The sequence below is a fragment of the Cebus imitator genome, unplaced genomic scaffold (genome assembly GCF_001604975.1).
Source record: "Cebus imitator isolate Cc_AM_T3 unplaced genomic scaffold, Cebus_imitator-1.0 Scaffold568, whole genome shotgun sequence".
NCBI lineage: Eukaryota > Metazoa > Chordata > Mammalia > Primates > Cebidae > Cebus > Cebus imitator.
Window position 1 is genome coordinate 1,143,203 of NW_016107883.1, and position 8,959 is coordinate 1,152,161.

The 8,959-nt window shown below is 41.2% G+C and overlaps 1 long non-coding RNA gene across 1 annotated transcript in view; it reads right to left on the reverse strand.

The window, feature by feature from the left end:
• Nucleotides 1–3,372: 3,372 nt before the first annotated feature.
• Nucleotides 3,373–8,959, reverse strand: part of LOC119469082 — a 12,389-nt gene continuing 6,802 nt past the window's right edge. The window contains exon 3 of the long non-coding RNA XR_005197905.1: nt 3,373–4,085. This is a non-coding gene — a long non-coding RNA (uncharacterized LOC119469082). The remainder of the gene's footprint in view (nt 4,086–8,959) is intronic.

Sequence of the window (8,959 nt, forward strand, 5' to 3'; positions counted from 1 at the left end):
ACCCTCAGTGGCTAGTCTGAAAATCTCACCATTGAGGGGGCAGGATGACAAAGTTTGGATAACTTAATCAAATCCCAGTTCTTGGATTTAGATCCCAGTTCTAGAATTTGGGGCTAGGGATATGGTCTTCTTTCTGGGAGGAAAGCCCCCACCTCCATCTGTGGAACTAAGTATACTTGCCTGGATTCTTGTCAGCCTCCGCCGACAGGCAGGTGTAACCTGCCTTTCCACAGGTAGCAGCCTTTGTGACATCCTGTGAGGTTGCAGCATGTGAGCATCCAGACCACTTTGTGAAATTGGAACTAAAACCAAAAAAGGCTGGTTGGCCCAGTGACACTGACAGTCTCAAATCCTTCTACATTTCAGGTTCCTTGAAGGCTTCTTTTTTGCTGAGTGTGCTATAGAATGACATATAACCTTTATAATTCATCTAGCACCACTGTCCTCTGCTTCTACCTATCATACTCAATATCTGTGCTTAGGCCAGAGACAGAAATAAGAGGCAACTAGTGCAAAACTCCCTTCCCCATCTGCCTTCATCACAGACTGACATCAAGGCCTCTGCCCTGCCATGTCTGGAGATTATAGAGAAGCTTGGTAGATTTTAAGTGTTTATTGCTTTACACTCTTTACCCAGCAGTTGAATAATGCTTATGGACAGAAGCATTGAGGACATATCATTTTTACGAAAAGAAAAAAATATCATGGATCATTTTATCATTTTTACGAAAAGAAAAAAATATCATGGAGCATTTTTACGAAAAGAAAAAAATATCATGGAGTTGGGGAGGGGTAAAGAGGAGTCCTCACTGAGTGATGGTCTCAGGAAGGAACGATGTGACATTTTCCACTTGATGTATGAGGTAGCAATGTGATTTGTGATGTGAAAAAGGTCTGGCAGTGCCTCCATTCAGAGTGAAGACTGAGGATGTAAAGTGGGTGTCTGACCTCCTGCTTTGGTCTTTCTGGATGTCGAAGCATGAATAATGGCAAGGACAATAACCATTAGTAATCATACCTAGTATTTATTGAACACCCTCCACATGCTTGGTATAAAGTTGAGCATTTTTACAAATATCTCATTAATCTTTAAAATGACCTTTGTGGTCCCCATTTTTAAGATAAACAGACTCAGAGAGGCTAGGGAACTTGCCTAAAGTCACACAGCTATGGAGTGGCAGAGCTAAGATTTGAACCAAGTAGTCTATATATCTATTTCCATAGTCCACATTCTTTCTTTTGCATCACCCTGGGGGAAAAAGGGCTTCATGGGAACCTAGAAGTAATAGGAGGAAATACTGAGGGAACATGGTTAAGACAGGATCTCCTAGAGCTGAGTCAACACATGTCCCTCTGTGTCATGCACTGCCCAGGGTCAGTGCTAGAGGGAATCACATGAAATCTGCTGCTTCCTTTTACTTGTAGCAGGAGACAGGGCATGCTTGAGAAAAGCAGGCAGGTTGGATTTTTAGGTTTATAGGATAAAAATAGAAAATCAAACAATGTAAACTGGTAGTAAAGTGAGTGAGTCCTTCATTGTGCAATGGGAAACCATTGAGCATTTTTGAATGAGGGAATTATATGATAGGACTGCTTTGCTTCAGCAAAATTAATTTTTTAGCAATGTTTAGAGTGGATTGCAGAGTGGACTGGGGGTAAGTGCTATAAATGAGTAGATACCACATGCAGCTGAAGCTCAGAGGCAAGGAAGGTGAGCTTTGTGTGGGGGAGTTGGGATGTGGTTTGTGGAACATTTGACCTAGGCCTGGAAGGATGAATTTGATGAGTCAGTGATTGAGGAGGCCAAGATATTTCTGGAGGAGAGACTGGAGAGCCTCTCTCATCAGGCTGCTGTGCAAATGGGCTAGGCTAGCAGGCATGTATTTAGATACCATCTTGCTTTGAAAGGGATTTACAGTAGCTTAAAAAAATGTACCACAACAAGATAAACCAAAGGCAAATAAGGACATGATGAAATAGAGGCAGAGGAAAAATTAAGATAGGAAAAATGAGACGAAGATAGGATTAAGGTTAGTACAGTTGGCTGGATTTGATCCCTGTATTCGGGGGACTTGCTCTTTAAGGCTTATGGACAGAGACCACTGTTAAGGATAGCATGTGTGGAATGAAAGCAGAGACTGTGAAGTGGTGATTGCTGAAAACTTGCAATCCTGAAAGTTTCTGCACGGAGTACCAAGCTCAGTATTCCATGGTAAGAGGTCCAGGAAGCATCCACATACATACACTACATGGAAACCTGGTAGTAGTAGGTCTTTGCAGAGCTTGCAGGCATTCTCTCTTTACTGAGAACATGCCATACTGAGTCTAGATTCCAAGACTTTGTTCCTGCTGGAACCTTTTCTTGAATGTTCTTTGCATCCTAGCCATGGTCTTTATGAGGCTGCAGCATGTCCCTCTACCTGTGGGGAAAAGATCTCCTGTGACATCATCCTGTTTCCATCTCTGATCTCCCTGAACACATGACTTGTCATCACAAACCTCTTTTCATTACTGCTGTTTCACATGGTAGGTGTTTGCTACTCAGCTAGACAGATGTTAAGCTCCTGGAGGACAGCTGGGAACTTGTTTCCTGTCTTAGTGCCTATCCAGTGTTCTTTATAAAGTAGCAGCTAAGTAAGTGTAAGCTTGACCTTCCCTTCCTCTGGCATTTGCGTTGCGTGTCAATTTCAGTGGGTCCTCAGCCCAGTCAGGAGGTCTTGATTTTAGGACTCCTCTGTCATTGTCATGGCTCTGTCCCTTCTCCTGTCTAGGTTTCAGTTTGGCCACCTATAAAAAGAGAGGGTTTCACTAAATGACTATTAAAGTCTCTTTCACATATATAATATTTGCGTGATTGAAATTACCTTAATTAGGTATGTTTTCTGCCTTGTCTTGCCCTCTCCAGCTATCTCGTGTGTGTGTGTGTGTGTGTGTGCGCGCGCACGTGTGTGTGTGTGTGCGCGTGCGCACGCGCGCACACTAATGTCTGCCATTGAAAGCTTTCTATTCAAGTTTAAACCTCATGTTTAAGACTTAGCATTTCTGTGTGGAGGGTGATCAGGAAGAGGAGGGAGACAGCCTTGTACCTGATTAGATGACATGGGGGGCATGATGTACATGCCTGCTTAGATGTGCTGGGATGTGTGGTGATCTGAGCCAAGTCAGGTGTTACCTGTTGGGTGACTTCTGTAATGGTGTCATCCCATCTTGTTGCAGGTATGTTTGCTGGAAATTCATTTATAATAAAAGCAGCCATTGACTAAGCATGTTCCAAATGTAATCTCTATTTCTCTCAACAACTCTGAAAAGTAGTAGTTACTCCTGTTTATAGGTGCGGAAACATACCCAGAGAGGTTAATGATTTGCCAGAAATGCTCAAAAGTGAAGATCTCACTTAAGGTTGTCTGGCTCCAAAGCTTGGGTTCTGTTCATCAAGATTGCCTTGCAACTCAATCCAAAAGAGGAGAGCTGAAGACATCTGCCTTAGTCTGTCTGTGCTGCTATAACAAAATACCTGGTATGTGTAATTTATAACGAACACAAATTTATTGCTCATAGTTCTGGAGGCTGGGAAGTCCAGGATCAGGGAGCTGAAAGGTTTGTTGCAAGGATTCAGTCTCTGCCTCCAAGATGGTGCCTTGAACACTGTGTCCTCTTTTATAAGGGCCTTAATCTCATTCATGATCAGGGGAGAAGACTTCATAATTTAGTTACTTCTTAAAAACCCTACCTCTTAATACCATCACATTGGCCATTAAGTTTCAACATCTGAATTTTGGAGGGGATACATCTGGTTGATAGCTCTTTTCATAGACATTGCCTTGCCCCTCAATTAAACCCAGAGAAAGAGAGCAGAAGACCATATCCCAACTATGTAGGAAAGTGAGAATTTCCCAAATGGCAAAGTGTCTCCTCTGTTAGACTTCCCCTTAGGCACATCAGTTCTTGAGTCAGAGAGGTTCCTAAAAGACCTCTTAAAGATCTCTTCTAGCCCAAGGAGTGAGACTTGAGGAATATGATCCATTTCTGTGGCAGGTTTCAAGTTTCTTTCTTCTAAGGACTAAAGCTGGATGTTCTTCCATGGCCTGTTGACACCAGGGAAGAAAAAGAGGATATTGGCCAGGATAAACTTAGTGGAAGAGGAGCTATTCCTTTTTAGGTAGTGGATATCAATTTTCTAAATACAATCGAGGAACATATTACACTTCCTTCTGCAAGTCCTTGTAAAGGCAGCAGCCCAGTGCACCCTTCTTCCTGGACTTGTTCTGTTCCGATCTGCTGCCTGTATCTGCTCTCTGTGTCTCTCTCTGTTCCTCTGTCTGTCTCTCTCCCTCTTTCCAACCAACACTTGAAAATGGCCTCTTCCTGTTAATAAAGCAAATATCTACAGTTTCACCTGACAGATCAATCAATGCCATTGATAAGGTGGCTGTTGCAAATGAATTCCTGTTCTATTTGTGAAATAACCTTGAAATAAAAGAGAAGATGGGGATGCTGGCCTGGGGGAATTTAGCCTATAGAGGTTTCCTGGAAGTAACAGTGAAGCCCATCCTTCCACACCCCTAGGAACCTGGAAATATTTTATTTATTTATATAATATCTTTTATTTCATGATTACAAACATCTTATTCCATAATCATTTTTGACATTCATATGATTTGTTTTCTAGGCTTAGCTTTTATATTGGTTGGAATTAATTTTCTGTACATTATCAATTAGATTATAACTTACATTTCTTCTTATTCATAGTTAATGGCTTTAATGCTGTTAAAGAATTCATACTTTTCTTCCTAATTTGAAACATAACCTTTACCACATACTAAATTCCCACATGAATGTATGTTCCATTCATTTATTTGAATATTTCTGTGGCATAAAAAAGGAACCTGGAAATAATAGATACGAAGCTGCCTATGAGGGTTAAATTAGGTCCATCCATGTATGCCACATGGATGTGATCTACCATCTGTAGCTATGTACTAGGAGGTGTTTTGCAAATATGTGAAGCAAAAGACTCCATCAGTGTGACCTGGAAATAATCTCAGGGATATTGGCTGAAATGCGATTGTAATTTAGTAATATAAAACCTATTTAATTGCTCTGAGTGAAATTTGGAGAAAGATTGTGTAGAAGGTGCTGGCCCGCCAGGGCACTTCTGAAAGGCAAGTTGAAGCAGAAGCTGGTGATGCCCATTCAGACTCTGGCTGCCCACCAGGGCCCTCTGGTTCTCCAGCAGGACTAGCACTATTCTTGCTGGTGCATACCATCATGGCCTGCTGATGTTGAACCATGGCTTCTGCTGCAGACTTCCCAAGCCTTGATTACATGTACATCATGAAGTGTTCTGATGATGGCTTGGCTTCCCCAGTGCATCAGCCTACACTGCTTATACTGAACTGAGCACTGCAGGGTCCTGTGGCAGTTGTGTTGTTACTTTTGGCACTCAAGATACAGAGTTTCTGGCTTATACATCAGCCTTGTGAACTTGGTTAACATGAATCTTCACCCAGTGATAGATCTGCTCTCAAAGTACTGACCCAGTCTAGTTTCAGAGTATACACCATTTACCTGTGGGTTAATCAAGAGCAGTATCATCTGTGGAACCCCTTTTTAAAATTGCAGGCATACTGCCTTTTCCATGCAAACTTTACTCAAGAACAGGTAGCAATGACATTGATACAGTTTGTCCTTCTCTACAGCTTGTCCTGCTCCTGCCTCAAGTTGCCTTGTGAACTTAGTTAATATGAATCTTCACCCAATGATAGATTGGCTCTCAAAGACTTCACAATTTGGAAAACAATATATAGAAAAGCCTAAGAAAATATTTTGCAAAAAGATATTACAGGGATAACTGAGAGCCAAGGAGCTGTAGAACAGAGAACTAGGATAAGTCACCCCTACTTTTTTTTAAGTAGCCTTTTAAAAGCTGTGTTTAGACTTAGGAGAAAATCAAAAAAGGAATAAATCTTCTCTTTAGGATGATGTTAGTACTAGCTAATATCAATGGATTGCTTATTATGCTCTAGCTACTGTATCAGGCTCTTTATAATTACCACAATTGATCCCCAGAACTGCCCTTTTAAGTAGATAAACACTATTTTTTTCTATTTGACAAATGAGGATATTGAGCTCTGAGTTCACTCAGCTATTAATTAGGAGGGCCAGGATTCGAACCTATAAACATAGCTACTATAATTTATTGGAATAGGCTTCCACAGGTGACACAACATAGAAGTGTTTTGTTTCTGACTTCTCCATACAGGCACTTATCTCAAGCCCAGAATGGTAAAGTAAGTTTCAAGGTCCCATCGTGCTGTAGGATGACTGAGGGGAGAAGTTCTGTTGCCTGTAGTTTTAAAGGAATGAATGGACTTGGATAGCAGAGATACAGGCTAAGAACNTGCCCATTCAGACTCTGGCTGCCCACCAGGGCCCTCTGGTTCTCCAGCAGGACTAGCACTATTCTTGCTGGTGCATACCATCATGGCCTGCTGATGTTGAACCATGGCTTCTGCTGCAGACTTTCCAAGCCTTGATTACATGTACATCATGAAGTGTTCTGATGATGGCTTGGCTTCCCCCGTGCATCAGTATAAGCGTGCAACACTGCTTATACTGAACTGAGCACTGCAGGGTCCTGTGGCAGTTGTGTTGTGTTGTTACTTTTGGCACTCAAGATACAGAGTTTCTGGCTTATACATCAGCCTTGTGAACTTGGTTAACATGAATCTTCACCCAGTGATAGATCTGCTCTCAAAGTACTGACCCAGTCTAGTTTCAGAGTATACACCATTTACCTGTGGGTTAATCAAGAGCAGTATCATCTGTGGAACCCCTTTTTAAAATTGCAGGCATACTGCCTTTTCCATGCAAACTTTACTCAAGAACAGGTAGCAATGACATTGATACAGTTTGTCCTTCTCTACAGCTTGTCCTGCTCCTGCCTCAAGTTGCCTTGTGAACTTAGTTAATATGAATCTTCACCCAATGATAGATTGGCTCTCAAAGACTTCACAATTTGGAAAACAATATATAGAAAAGCCTAAGAAAATATTTTGCAAAAAGATATTACAGGGATAACTGAGAGCCAAGGAGCTGTAGAACAGAGAACTAGGATAAGTCACCCCTACTTTTTTTTAAGTAGCCTTTTAAAAGCTGTGTTTAGACTTAGGAGAAAATCAAAAAAGGAATAAATCTTCTCTTTAGGATGATGTTAGTACTAGCTAATATCAATGGATTGCTTATTATGCTCTAGCTACTGTATCAGGCTCTTTATAAGCATTACCACAATTGATCCCCAGAACTGCCCTTTTAAGTAGATAAACACTGTCTTTTCTGTTTGACAAATGAGGATATTGAGCTCTGAGTTCACTCAGCTATTAATTAGGAGGGCCAGGATTCGAACCTATAAACATAGCTACTATAATTTATTGGAATAGGCTTCTGCAGGTGATACAACATAAAAGTCTTTTGTCTCTGACTTCTCCATTCAGGCACTTATCTCAAGCCCAGAATGGTAAAGTAAGTTTCAAGGTCCCATCGTGCTGTAGGATGACTGAGGGGAGAAGTTCTGTTGCCTGTAGTTTTAAAGGAATGAATGGACTTGGATAGCAGAGATACAGGCTAAGAACGTGTTGCAATGCCTCTTACCAGGTTGCAGGTAGTAGGAGAAACAGAATAGATGGATGGGATGTATTACAAGGGAACAGTGGGGCTAGGCAGGGGTGCTGAGCTTACTCGGGTTTGCATTTCTACAGTAAGCTCCCTGCTATATGCCCAAGATAGAGATGCAGTAACAAAAATTGAAGAAATGGGTAAATTCAATCATACTCTATTGTTTGTTTTAGAATCCTTGGTTCATAGCTTCAGAATGACTTTCCTATGAATGTTTGTCCTGAATTTATAAATCTAGAGTGCCATGCATTGAATGGGCACTGTAAGTGAAGAAGGAAGGGCTGGGCCATAGCAGGCCTGATTGCCATTTATTTGGTCAGGGTTTAACCAAATAAACCCTGACAGTGGACGGTTTCTTTGATAGTCTAGTTAGAAGCATTTTCTGTGACTTAAATCTAGATTTGTTCCTGTTTTCCAGGCATATGTAAGTTTTGGAGCCCACAGTCACAGGGTCCAGGGAATGGAGCCCAAATTTGTCCTACCTGGAGAGAGGAGACTAAGGAACTATTATGACGTAGATAGATCCCATCACACTGAAACTCAGTCGCCTCTTTACATCAACTCTTAGAACCTGGAAAGACTGTTCTATCATTTCTCTTGATCAGCGTTTCTTTCTCCTGCCTGGAAGAGTGTAGACCCATAGAGTACCTCACTGTAAGCTCCCTCCTACAGATTATAAGAATGTTATATAAGACAAGTTCTAGTGCCATGATGGCTTATGAACCCCACTTTTAAAATTTCTTTAATTAGGAGATGTGTCAGTGTTTTTTTAAATTTTGTTTCTGGCCTCCAAGTAGTTCACTGAAAAAGTGTTTTTCCTGTTGTGTTGTTATTCAGTTTAAAAAAGCCTTTTACTATAGTATCTTGGAAATTTTATGTAAATTAAATTTCTGTAAATGGACAGATTTTCATTAGTTCACATTCATAGTTACTCTCCCAAAAACTATTACATACAAGCTTTGCTTTTTACGAGCTGTACCGTCTTTTCCTTTGGTAGATCATGCTTGCTTACATGCTCAGTAGTCCTATTCTTAAGCTGTGTCCTCCTGCCTACTTTCCTGGTGTGAAAATTAGAATTCTCCCTGGATCCTTTCTTATGAATGGAGGCTACACAGGCGCTCTGCCAGTTCTAGAGCATGAGTGACTTTGTAATCAGAGGTTACACATTTTGGGCAGCCTTGCCACAATTTCACCCTTGAATTCCTTTAGGACTCCCAGGTGGATGCCATATGGTTCTGGTGATTTATTTACACTTCATTTGTCAGTCAGGTTCCCATGCCCTCAC